We start from the raw sequence: 14,629 nt of genomic DNA, 5'->3' as shown, positions 1-14,629 counted from the left end.
AAATATAGAGACTTTAGGATTTGTGGAGACACCTCTAGGGAAGAGGTCCATGCTCTTTGTAGAGATTTATAGAGACTTTAGGATTTGATATAGTTGTGACTCACCTCAGCATTAAATGTGTCCAAGCAAGGCTTAAAAAGGCTCAATTGCAAACCGAAGCAAGAGGGATGTTAGGAAGACCACTCTATGGTTGACTGGGGATATCTGAGATACCATTGTACCATAATGATATATTGTATTGTGGGTGATGCCATATTAATACTGATAGGCTCGTATTATTAGTATATGCATTTGGGCCGTGTTAGTGTTATTGGCCACTATCATGAGGAATGCCATATTAATATTGACATGCTTATTATATGCATTTGTTGGGGCCATGTTAGTGTTATTGGTATTGTGGGTGATTTACTATGTTTATGAATATTGAGATAGTGTATTACTGGTGTTGTGTTTCTACCTATGAATATAATCATGTTCATACTAATATTGACAGCCTCGTACTATTAGTATATGCATTTGTTGGGGCCATTTTAGTGTTATTAGTATTGTGCGTGATATACCATGTTGATGAATATTGAGCTGGCGTATTACTGCTGTTGTGTAGAAATTCTACCTATGAACATAATCATGTTGATGAATATTGAGATAGAGTATTACTAGAGTTGTGTTTCTCCCTATGAACATAAGCATGTTGTGATTAACTATTGAGGAGTCCAATCAATTATTCTAACCAATGTGATTAATGCTTATGAGAGTAATGGGCGTTGAGTAGTGCAAGGATATTGATTCAAGTGTCACACATGGATGACAGTCTAAGCATGGTGTGGGGTGCCAATCAAGGTGTCATGTTGAGTATTTATAGAGTGTGCAAGTTTCTATATTTATCATGTTTGATGAATATTGAGCTAGTGTATTAGTGGTGTTGTGTCTCTAGCACAATGAACATAATTTTAATTGTTAAGGATTCCCATTAATTATTCTAACCAATGTGATTATAACGCTTATGAGTAATGTGTGTTGAGCAGTGCAAGAATACTAATTAAAGTGTCGCACATGGATGACGGTCTAAGCATGGTGTGGAGTGCCAATCATGGTGTCATGTAGAGTATTTATGACGGTGTGCAAATGTCTATATTTAATTAACGCCATATTTTAGATTTGTCCGCCGAATGTTGTAGTTGTAATTGCAATGTATTCTATGTTTGCACATCTTAGATGTGTAAGAGATCAATTTTTTTATTGTTAAGGTATTGCATAAGGTACTAAGATTTATATTTGAAAAATAAGACGCATATTTGGATGTAATCAATCCTATTATTACAGATGGGAAGGAGAGCCACCATCTACAAGGGACACATTAGACCCAATGCTGTGTTGTGAGTTTTTCTTCCTTATTTTTGCACTTTCTATTGGTGGATTATGTTTATAGTCTTGTTTCAAAGAGAGAAATGGTATACGTACTTAAAAGCTTTTGTAAATCTATGAGCAAGTCTTCGGCGACCACACGTAAAAAAGTTGGTCGTGCATTTCGAATGAGAAAGGACATAAACCCATTATCCAAACTAGAGTGTACTCTCTCGCTCTCTTGTGTGCTAAGTGGTTGTTTTCATAATTAGAGAGGGATTACTTGCACACTTAAGCAATAGAGTGCTTTTTCTCTATAATGAGATTGTGTGAGGTTAGCATCGTTATGCACCCACAGAGCTTACCTTGCTTTTACTTGCAAATAGTAATAGAAATAGTAATAGTAAGAAGCTTGATAAGGAGAAGAGTCATGTGTGAACATGAACATAGCAAAAGAAAAATAAAGTACCCAGAATTCCAAGAATTTGAAGTATATATATCAAATGCCAGTTAGCAATTACGAAAGTTATAAAGTGCAATGTTGCATATTCTACATTCTCATAAGATTTGTAATCAATTCAAAACCCTTGAGCAAATTAATCATTAGACAAATGGATGTGCTCTCTCTCTCTCTCTCTCTCTCTCTCTCTCTCTGTGTGTGTGTGTGTGTGTGTGTGTCCTGTGCACGTGTCATTAAAAGTATTTATGTCACATAACTTCTTGGATTGGAGAAGAAAGAAAAGGGAAGAGGTGGTTCTTTCTTATCATCCTTTGCTAGACTCTCTCTCCCCCCTTTTCTCTCTCCATCTCTCTCCCTTTAGCCATTACGAGCACCTATGTCACATAACTTCCTAGATTGGAGAAGAAAAAAGACAGAACTGGTGGTTCTGTTTATGATCCTTTGCTAGATTGGATTCACATAACTAATGTTGCACCCCATTTTCTAGATTTGGATTCACATAACTAATATCATATAACTTCCTAGGTTGGAGAAGAAAGAAGAGGGAAGAGGTGGTTCTCTCATATCATCCTTTGCTAGATTGGATTCACATAATTAATTTCGCAGCCCATTCCCTTATGGAAATAAATGATTCAACTTTTAATTTAATTATATTCTTAACATGGCTTGCAACTATCCAGTTGAAGAATGCCATGTGAACTTTTATCTTGCCTTGGCAAAATGGCTAAAATTTTGGCAGTTTTAGTTCTAAAATCAATTGATAATTAATTAAGGTGAATTAGCACATGGTTTATTTATACATGATGCAACCATACCACACGTGGTCCTAACCAGTATGATAGCATGCAAAGGGTGTTTGGGAGGGGGTAAGGCACATGAGAGGGAGCTGAAACAAACTAAGGGAATGTGGTGAGGAAGAAACGAAGAAGAGATTACATTGAGCGGTTATGGAGACATCTCTAGAGAAGAGGTGTCTCCATGCTCTTAGTAGTGATTAAAATATAGAGACTTTAGGATTTGTGGAGACACCTCTAGGGAAGAGGTCCATGCTCTTTGTAGAGATTTATAGAGACTTTAGGATTTGATATAGTTGTGACTCACCTCAGCATTAAATGTGTCCAAGCAAGGCTTAAAGAGGCTCAATTGCAAACCGAAGCAAGAGGGATGTTAGGAAGACCACTCTATGGTTGACTGGGGATATCTGAGATACCATTGTACCATAATGATATATTGTATTGTGGGTGATGCCATATTAATACTGATAGGCTCGTATTATTAGTATATGCATTTGGGCCGTGTTAGTGTTATTGGCCACTATCATGGGGAATGCCATATTAATAATGACATGCTTATTATATGCATTTGTTGGGGCCATGTTAGTGTTATTGGTATTGTGGGTGATTTACTATGTTTATGAATATTGAGATAGTGTATTACTGGTGTTGTGTTTCTACCTATGAATATAATCATGTTCATACTAATATTGACAGGCTTGTATTATTAGTGTATGCATTTGTTGGGGCCATTTTTGTGTTATTAGTATTGTGCGTGATATACCATGTTGATGAATATTGAGCTGGCGTATTACTGGTGTTGTGTAGAAATCCTACCTATGAACATAATCATGTAGACAAATATTGAGCTAGTGTATTACTAGTGTTGTGTTTCTACCTATGAACATGTGATTAATTATTAAGGAGTCCAATTAATTATTCTAACCAATGTGATTAATGCTTATGAGAGTAATGGGTGTTGAGCAGTGCAAGGATACTGATTCAAGTGTCACACATGGATGACAGTCTAAGCATGGTGTGGGGTGCCAATCAAGGTGTCATGTAGAGTAGTTATGGCAGTGTGCAAATTTTTATATTTATCATGTTGATGAATATTGAGCTAGTGTATTATTGGTGTTGTGTTTCTGCCAATGAACATAATCTTAATTGTTAAGGATTCCAATTAATTATTCTAACCAATGTGATTATAACGCTTATGAGTAATGTGTGTTGTCGCACATGGATGACGGTCTAAGCATGGTGTGGAGTGCCAATCATGGTGTCATGTAGATTATTTATGGTAGTGTGCAAATGTCTATATTTAATTAACGCCGTATTTAAGCTTTGTCCGTTGAATGTTGTAGTTGTAATTGCAATGTATTCTATGTTTTCACATCTTAGATGTGTAGGAGATTAATTTTTCTATTGTTAGGTATTGCATAAGTTACTAAGGTTTATATTTGAAAAAAAAGACCCACATTTGGATGTACTCAATCCTATTATTGCCTCCATGGGTCTATTTTTGGAATAAAAGATATAAATACTACAGATGGGAAGGGGAGCCACCATCTACAAGGGACACATTAGACCCAATGCTGTGTTGTGAGTTTTTCTTCCTTATTTTTGCACTTTCTATTGGTGGATTATGTTTATAGTCTTGTTTCAAAGAGAGAAATGGTATACGTACTTAAAAGCTTTTGTAAATCTATGAGCAAGTCTTTGGCGGCCACACATAAAAAAGTTGGTCGTGCATTTCTAATGAGAAAGGACATAAACCCATTATCCAAACTAGAGTGTATTCTCCTGCTCCCTTGTGTGCTAAGTGGTTGTTTTCATAATTAGAGAGGGATTACTTGCACACTCAAGCAATAGAGTGCTCTTTCTCTATAATGAGATTGTGTGAGGTTAGCATTGTTATGTAATTGGTTGCACCCACCAGAGAGCTTACCTTGCTTTTTATCGCAAATAGTAATAGTAATAGTAAGAAGCTTGATAAGGAGAAGAGTCATGTGTGAACATAAACATAGCAAGAAAAATAAAGTACCCAGAAATCCAAGAATTTGAAGTACATATATTAAATGCTAGTTTTAGCAATTACGAAAGTTATAAAGTGCAATGTTGCGTATTCTACATTCTCATAAGATTTGTAATCAATTCAAAGCCCTTGAGAAAATTAATCATTAGACAAATGGATGTGCTCTCTCCTCTCTCTCTCTCTCTCTCTCTCTCTCTCTCTCTCTCTCTCTCGCATGCACACGCCATTAAAAGTATTTATGTCACATAACTTCCTGGATTGGAGAAGAAAGAAAAGGAAAGAGGTGGTTCTTTTTTATCATCCTTTGCTAGACTCTCTCTCCCCCCTTTTCTCTCTCCATCTCTCTCCCTTTAGCCATTACAAGCACCTATGTCACATAACTTCCTATATTGGAGAAGAAAAAAGAGGGAACTGGTGGTTCTCTTTATCATCCTTTGCTAGATTGGATTCACATAACTAATATCCTATATATTCCTAGGTTGGAGAAGAAAGAAGAGGGAAGAGGTGGTTCTCTCATATCATCCTTTGCTAGATTGGATTCACACAATTAACATCGCAGCCCATTCCCTTATGGAAATAAACGATTCAACTTTTAATTTAACATGGCTTGAAACTATCCGCTTGAAAAATGCCATGTGAACTTTTATCTTGCCTTGGCAAAATGGCTAAAATTTTGGCAGTTTTAGTTCTAAAATCAATCGATGATTAATCAAGGTGAATTAGCACATGGTTTATTTATACATGATGCAACCATACCACACATGGTCCTAACCAGTATGATAGCATGCAAAGGGTGTTTGGGAGAGGGTAAGGCACATGAGAGAGAGAGAGAGAGAGAGAGCTGAAACAAACTAAGGGAATGTGGCGAGGAAGAAATGAAGAAGAGATTACATTGAGCGGTTATGGAGACATCTCTAAAGAAGAGGTGTCTCCATGCTCTTAGTAGTTATTAAAATATAGAGACTTTAGGATTTGTGAACACACCTCTAGGGAAGAGGTCCATGCTCTTGTAGAGATTTATAGAGACTTTAGGATTTGATATAGTTGTGACTCACCTCAGCATTAAATGGGTCCAAGCAAGGCTTAAAGAGGCTCAATTGCAAACCCAAGCAAGAGGAGAGGTGGTTTTCTTATATCATCCTTTGCTAGATTGGATTCACATAATTAATTTCGTAGCCCATTCCCTTATGGAAATAAATGATTCAACTTTTAATTTAATCATATAGAGACTTTAGGATTTGATATAGTTGTGACTCACCTCAGCATTAAATGGGTCCAAGCAAGGCTTAAAGAGGCTCAATTGCAAACCCAAGCAAGAGGAGAGGTGGTTTTCTTATATCATCCTTTGCTAGATTGGATTCACATAATTAATTTCGCAGCCCATTCCCTTATGGAAATAAATCATTCAACTTTTAATTTAATCATATTTTTAAGATGGCTTGCAACTATCCACATAATCAATCACGTTCACAAAATAGTTTACATATGTGGCTCTGCAATATTTTTTCACAAAACCTCAACAAGATTGACAAACCGAATCTCCCAAATGTGTCCTATCTCCTTATGACAAAATTGATTTGTGTGGCTATTATTATCCTTTTCACAAAATCCAAACGACGTAGATTAATACATTCCCAAGAAGAACAAAAACTTCGTGCCTTGTAGTGAAAAAGCTTTATATAACCTTCTAATTTCTAGCCTTGTACTTTTTGTGTTCCCTTTAAAATTTTTTTAAAAGGTAAAAATAAGACAAATGGACGTGCTCTCTCTCTCTCTCCTCATTAAAAGCACGTCTGTCATAACTTCTTAGATTGGAGAAGAAACAAGAGGGAAGAGGTGGTTTTTTTAATCATCCTTTGCTAGATTGGATTCACATAACTAATTTCACACCCTATTTTCTATATTAGATTCGCATAACTTTCTGGATTGGAGAAGAAAAAAGAGGGAAGTGGTGGTTCTTTTTTATATTCCTTTCCTAGATTTGATTCACATAACTAATGTTGCACCCCATTCCCTTATGGGAATAAATGAATCTTTTTTCAATTGTGTCCACAATTAATCATGTTTTCAAGATGGCTTGCAACTATCCCCATAATCACTCACCTTCACAAAATAGCTTGCTTACATAACTTTTTCACAAAACCTCAACAAGATTGAGATACCAAATCTCCAAAATGTGTCCCGTCTCCCCATGGCAAAAGTGATTCGCCATGGCTATTATTATCCTTTTCATAAACCCCAACTCAACATAAACCATTGACTATTGTATTATTTATGAAACCGATTGAAAAATGCCATGTGAACTTTTATCTTGCCTTGGAAAAATGGTTAAAATTTTGGTTGTTTTAGCTCTAAAATCAATCGATGATTAATTAGGGTGAATTAGCACATGGTTTATTTGTACATGATGCAACCATACCACACATGGTCCTAATCAGTATGATAGCATGCTAAGCGTGTTTGGGAGGGGGTAAGGCACATGAGAGGGAGCTAAAACAAACTAAGGGAATGTGGCGAGGAAGAAACAAAGAAGAGATTACATTGAGTAGTTATGGAGACATCTCTAGGGAAGAGATGTCTCCATGCTCTTAGTAGTGATTAAAATATAGAGACTTTAGGATTTGTGGAGACACCTCCAGGGAAGAGGTCCATGCTCTTTGTAGATATTTGAAGAGACTTTAGGATTTGATATAGTTGTGACTCACCTCAGCATTAAATGGGTCCAAGCAAGGCTTAAAGAGGCTCAATTGCAAACCCAAGCAAGAGGGATGTTAGGAAGACCACTCGATGGTTGATTGGGGATATCTGAGATACCATTGTACCATAATGATATATTGTATTGTGGGTGATGCCATATTAATACTGATAGGCTATTAGTATATGCATTTGGGCCGTGTTAGTGTTATTGGCCACTATCATATGGGGGATGCCATATTAATATTGACATGCTTGTATTATTATTATATGCATTTGTTGGGGCCATGTTAGTGTTATTGGTATTGTGGGTGATTTACTATGTTCATGAATATTGATATAATGTATTACTGGTGTTGTGTTTCTACCTATGAACACAATCATGTTCATACTAATATTGATAGGCTCGTATTATTAGTATATTGGTATTGTTGGGGCCATTTGAGTGTTATTGGTATTGTGGGTGATATACCATGTTGACGAATATTAAGCTGGCATATTACTTGTGTTGTGTAGAAATTCTACCTATGAACATAATCATGTAGATGAATATTGAGATAGAGTATTACTAGTGTTGTGTTTCTCCCTATGAACATAAGCATGTTGTGATTAACTATTAAGGAGTCCAATTAATTATTTTAACCAATGTGATTAATGCTTATAAGAGTAATGGGCATTGAGCAGTGCAAGGATATTGATTCAAGTGTCACACATGGATGACAGTCTAAGCATGGTGTGGGGTGCCAATCAAGGTGTCATGTTGAGTATTTATAGAGTGTGCAAGTTTCTATATTTATCATGTTTGATGAATATTGAGCTAGTGTATTACTGGTGTTGTGTCTCTAGCACAATGAACATAATCTTAATTGTTAAGGATTCCCATTAATTATTCTAACCAATGTGATTATAACGCTTATGAGTAATGTGTGTTGAGCAGTGCAAGAATACTAATTAAAGTGTCGCACATGGATGACGGTCTGAGCATGGTGTGGAGTGCCAATCATGGTGTCATGTAGAGTATTTATGACGGTGTGCAAATGTCTATATTTAATTAACGCCATATTTTAGATTTGTCTGCCGAATGTTGTAGTTGTAATTGCAATGTATTCTATGTTTGCACATCTTAGATGTGTAAGAGATCAATTTTTTTATTGTTAAGGTATTGCATAAGGTACTAAGATTTATATTTGAAAAATAAGATGCATATTTGGATGTACTCAATCCTATTATTACAGATGGGAAGGAGAGCCACCATCTACAACAAGGGACACATTAGACCCAATGCTGTGTTGTGAGTTTTTCTTCCTTATTTTTGCACTTTCTATTGGTGGATTATGTTTATAGTCTTGTTTCAAAGAGAGAAATGGTATACGTACTTAAAAGCTTTTGTAAATCTATGAGCAAGTCTTCGGCGACCACACGTAAAAAAGTTGGTCGTGCATTTCTAATGAGAAAGGACATAAACCCATTATCCAAACTAGAGTGTACTCTCTCGCTCTCTTGTGTGCTAAGTGGTTGTTTTCATAATTAGAGAGGGATTACTTGCATACTTAAGCAATAGAGTGCTTTTTCTCTATAATGAGATTGTGTGAGGTTAGCATCGTTATGCAATCGGTTGCACCCACAGAGCTTACCTTGCTTTTACTTGCAAATAGTAATAGTAATAGTAAGAAGCTTGATAAGGAGAAGAGTCATGTGTGAACATGAACATAGCAAAAGAAAAATAAAGTACCCAGAATTCCAAGAATTTGAAGTATATATATCAAATGCCAGTTAGCAATTACGAAAGTTATAAAGTGCAATGTTGCATATTAATACTACATTCATAAGATTTGTAATCAATTCAAAGCCCTTGAGCAAATTAATCATTAGACAAATGGATGTGCTCTCTCTCTCTCTCTCTCTCTCTCTCTCTCTCTCTCTCTCTCTCTCTCTCTCTGTCCCGTGCACGCGCCATTAAAAGTATTTATGTCACATAACTTCTTGGATTGGAGAAGAAAGAAAAGGAAAGAGGTGGTTCTTTCTTATCATCCTTTGCTAGACTCTCTCTCCCCCCTTTTCTCTCTCCATCTCTCTCCCTTTAGCCATTACGAGCACCTATGTCACATAACTTCCTAGATTGGAGAAGAAAAAAGATAGAACTGGTGGTTCTGTTTATGATCCTTTGCTAGATTGGATTCACATAACTAATGTTGCACCCCATTTTCTAGATTTGGATTCACATAACTAATATCATATAACTTCCTAGGTTGGAGAAGAAATAAGAGGGAAGAGGTGGTTCTCTCATATCATCCTTTGCTAGATTGGATTCACATAATTAATTTCGCAGCCCATTCCCTTATGGAAATAAACAATTCAACTTTTAATTTAATTATATTCTTAACATGGCTTGCAACTATCCGGTTGAAGAATTCCATGTGAACTTTTATCTTGCCTTGGCAAAATGGCTAAAATTTTGGCAGTTTTAGTTCTAAAATCAATTGATAATTAATTAAGGTGAATTAGCACATGGTTTATTTATACATGATGCAACCATACCACACGTGGTCCTAACCAGTATGATAGCATGCAAAGGGTGTTTGGGAGGGGGTAAGGCACATGAGAGGGAGCTGAAACAAACTAAGGGAATGTGGTGAGGAAGAAACGAAGAAGAGATTACATTGAGCGGTTATGGAGACATCTCTAGAGAAGAGGTGTCTCCATGCTCTTTGTAGTGATTAAAATATAGAGACTTTAGGATTTGTGGAGACACCTCTAGGGAAGAGGTCCATGCTCTTTGTAGAGATTTATAGAGACTTTAGGATTTGATATAGTTGTGACTCACCTCAGCATTAAATGTGTCCAAGCAAGGCTTAAAGAGGCTCAATTGCAAACCGAAGCAAGAGGGATGTATGGTTGACTGGGGATATCTGAGATACCATTGTACCATAATGATATATTGTATTGTGGGTGATGCCATATTAATACTGATAGGCTCGTATTATTAGTATATGCATTTGGGCCATGTTAGTGTTATTGGCCACTATCATGGGGAATGCCATATTAATATGACATGCTTATTATATGCATTTGTTGGGGCCATGTTAGTGTTATTGGTATTGTGGGTGATTTACTATGTTTATGAATATTGAGATAGTGTATTACTGGTGTTGTGTTTCTACCTATGAATATAATCATGTTTATACTAATATTGACAGGCTCGTATTATTAGTGTATGCATTTGTTGGGGCCATTTTAGTGTTATTAGTATTGTGCGTGATATACCATGTTGATGAATATTGAGCTGGCGTATTACTGGTATTGTGTAGAAATTCTACCTATGAACATAATCATGTAGACAAATGTTGAGCTAGTGTATTACTAGTGTTGTGTTTCTACCTATAAACATGTTGTGATTAATTATTAAGGAGTCCAATTAATTATTCTAACCAATGTGATTAATGCTTATGAGAGTAATGGGTGTTGAGCAATGCAAGGATACTGATTCAAGTGTCACACATGGATGACAGTGTAAGCATGGTGTGGGGTGCCAATCAAGGTGTCATGTAGAGTAGTTATGGCAGTGTGCAAATTTTTATATTTATCATGTTGATGAATATTGAGCTAGTGTATTATTGGTGTTGTGTTTCTGCAAATGAACATAATCTTAATTGTTGAGGATTCCAATTAATTATTCTAACCAATGTGATTATAACGCTTATGAGTAATGTGTGTTGTCGCACATGGATGACGGTCTAAGCATGGTGTGGAGTGCCAATCATGGTGTCATGTAGATTATTTATGGTAGTGTGCAAATGTCTATATTTAATTAACGCCGTATTTAAGCTTTGTCCGTTGAATGTTGTAGTTGTAATTGCAATGTATTCTATGTTTTCACATCTTAGATGTGTAGGAGATTAATTTTTCTATTGTTAGGTATTGCATAAGGTACTAAGGTTTATATTTGAAAAAAAAGACCCACATTTGGATGTACTCAATCCTATTATTGCCTCCATGGGTCTATTTTTGGAATAAAAGATATAAATACTACAGATGGGAAGGGGAGCCACCATCTACAAGGGACACATTAGACCCAATGCTGTGTTGTGAGTTTTTCTTCCTTATTTTTGCACTTTCTATTGGTGGATTATGTTTATAGTCTTGTTTCAAAGAGAGAAATGGTATACGTACTTAAAAGCTTTTGTAAATCTATGAGCAAGTCTTTGGCGGCCACACATAAAAAAGTTGGTCGTGCATTTCTAATGAGAAAGGACATAAACCCATTATCCAAACTAGAGTGTATTCTCTTGCTCTCTTGTGTGCTAAGTGGTTGTTTTCATAATTAGAGAGGGATTACTTGCACACTTAAGCAATAGAGTGCTTTCTCTCTATAATGAGATTGTGTGAGGTTAGCATTGTTATGTAATCAGTTGCACCCACCACCACAGAGCTTACCTTGCTTTTTATTGCAAATAGTAATAGTAATAGTAAGAAGCTTGATAAGGAGAAGAGTCATGTGTGAACATGAACATAGCAAGAAAAATAAAGTACCCAGAAATCCAAGAATTCGAAGTACATATATTAAATGCTAGTTTTAGCAATTACGAAAGTTATAAAGTGCAATGTTGCATATTATACATTCTCATAAGATTTGTAATCAATTCAAAGCCCTTGAGAAAATTAATCATTAGACAAATGGATGTGCTCTCTCCTCTCTCTCTCTCTCTCTCTCTCTCTCTCTCTCTCTCTCTCTCTCTCTCTCGCATGCACACGCCATTAAAAGTATTTATGTCACATAACTTCCTGGATTGGAGAAGAAAGAAAAGGAAAGAGGTGGTTCTTTTTTATCATCCTTTGCTAGACTCTCTCTCCCCCCTTTTCTCTCTCCATCTCTCTCCCTTTAGCCATTACAAGCACCTATGTCACATAACTTCCTATATTGGAGAAGAAAAAAGAGGGAACTGGTGGTTCTCTTTATCATCCTTTGCTAGATTGGATTCACATAACTAATATCCTATATATTCCTAGGTTGGAGAAGAAAGAAGAGGGAAGAGGTAGTTCTCTCATATCATCCTTTGCTACATTGGATTCACACAATTAAAATCGCAGCCCATTCCCTGATGGAAATAAACGATTCAACTTTTAATTTAATTATATGTTTAACATGGCTTGCAACTATCCGCTTGAAAAATGCCATGTGAACTTTTGTCTTGCCTTGGCAAAATGGCTAAAATTTTGGCAGTTTTAGTTCTAAAATCAATCAACGATTAATTAAGGTGAATTAGCACATGGTATATTTATACATGATGCAACCATACCACACATGGTCCTAACCAGTATGATAGCATGCAAAGGGTGTTTGAGAGAGGGTAAGGCACATGAGAGAGAGAGCTGAAACAAACTAAGGGAATGTGGCGAGGAAGAAATGAAGAAGAGATTACATTGAGCAGTTATGGAGACATCTCTAGAGAAGAGGTGTCTCCATGCTCTTAGTAGTGAAAAAAATGTAGAGACTTTAGGATTTGTGAACACACCTCTAGGGAAGAGGTCCATGCTCTTGTAGAGATTTATAGAGACTTTAGGATTTGATATAGTTGTGACTCACCTCAGCATTAAATGGGTCCAAGCAAGGCTTAAAGAGGCTCAATTGCAAACCAAAGCAAGAGGAGAGGTGGTTTTCTTATATCATCCTTTGCTAGATTGGATTCACATAATTAATTTCGTAGCCCATTCCCTTATGGAAATAAATGATTCAACTTTTAATTTAATCATATAGAGACTTTAGGATTTGATATAGTTGTGACTCACCTCAGCATTAAATGGGTCCAAGCAAGGCTTAAAGAGGCTCAATGGCAAACCCAAGCAAGAGGAGAGGTGGTTTTCTTATATCATCCTTTGCTAGATTGGATTCACATAATTAATTTCGCAGCCCATTCCCTTATGGAAATAAATCATTCAACTTTTAATTTAATCATATTTTTAAGATGGCTTGCATTTATCCACATAATCAATCACGTTCACAAAATAGTTTACATATGTGGCTCTGCAATATTTTTTCACAAAACCTCAACAAGATTGACAAACCGAATCTCCCAAATGTGTCCTATCTCCTTATGACAAAATTGATTTGTGTGGCTATTATTATCCTTTTCACAAAATCCAAACGACGTAGATTAATACATTCCCAAGAAGAACAAAAACTTCGTGCCTTGTAGTGAAAAAGCTTTATATAACCTTCTAATTTCTAGCCTTGTACTTTTTGTGTTCCCTTTAAAATTTTTTTAAAAGGTAAAAATAAGACAAATGGACGTGCTCTCTCTCTCTCTCCTCATTAAAAGCACCTCTGTCATAACTTCTTAGATTGGAGAAGAAACAAGAGGGAAGAGGTGGTTTTTTTAATCATCCTTTGCTAGATTGGATTCACATAACTAATTTCACACCCTATTTTCTATATTAGATTCGCATAACTTTCTGGATTGGAGAAGAAAAAATAGGGAAGTGGTGGTTCTTTTTTATATTCCTTTCCTAGATTTGATTCACATAACTAATGTTGCACCCCATTCCCTTATGGGAATAAATGAATCTTTTTTCAATTGTGTCCACAATTAATCATGTTTTCAAGATGGCTTGCAACTATCCCCATAATCACTCACCTTCACAAAATAGCTTGCTTACATATGTGGCTACGATAATTTTTTCACAAAACCTCAACAAGATTGAGATACCAAATCTCCAAAATGTGTCCCATCTCCCCATGGCAAAAGTGATTCGCCATGGCTATTATTATCCTTTTCATAAACCCCAACTCAACATAAACCATTGACTATTATATTATTTATGAAACCGATTGAAAAATGCCATGTGAACTTTTATCTTGCCTTGGAAAAATGGTTAAAATTTTGGTTGTTTTAGCTCTAAAATCAATCGATGATTAATCAAGGTGAATTAGCACATGGTTTATTTGTACGTGATGCAACCATACCACACATGGTCCTAATCAGTATGATAGCATGCTAAGCGTGTTTGGGAGGGGGTAAGGCACATGAGAGGGAGCTAAAACAAACTAAGGGAATGTGGCGAGGAAGAAACAAAGAAGAGATTACATTGAGCCGTTATGGAGACATCTCTAGGGAAGAGATGTCTCCATGCTCTTAGTAGTGATTAAAATATAGAGACTTTAGGATTTGTGGAGACACCTCCAGGGAAGAGGTCCATGCTCTTTGTAGATATTTGAAGAGACTTTAGGATTTGATATAGTTGTGACTCACCTCAGCATTAAATGGGTCCAAGCAAGGCTTAAAGAGGCTCAATTGCAAACTCAAGCAAGAGGGATGTTAGGAAGAC

The sequence above is a fragment of the Cibotium barometz genome, chromosome 1 (assembly GCF_041138505.1).
Source record: "Cibotium barometz isolate CiBa-2024 chromosome 1, ASM4113850v1, whole genome shotgun sequence".
NCBI lineage: Eukaryota > Viridiplantae > Streptophyta > Polypodiopsida > Cyatheales > Cibotiaceae > Cibotium > Cibotium barometz.
This window is presented reverse-complemented; position numbering follows the sequence as displayed.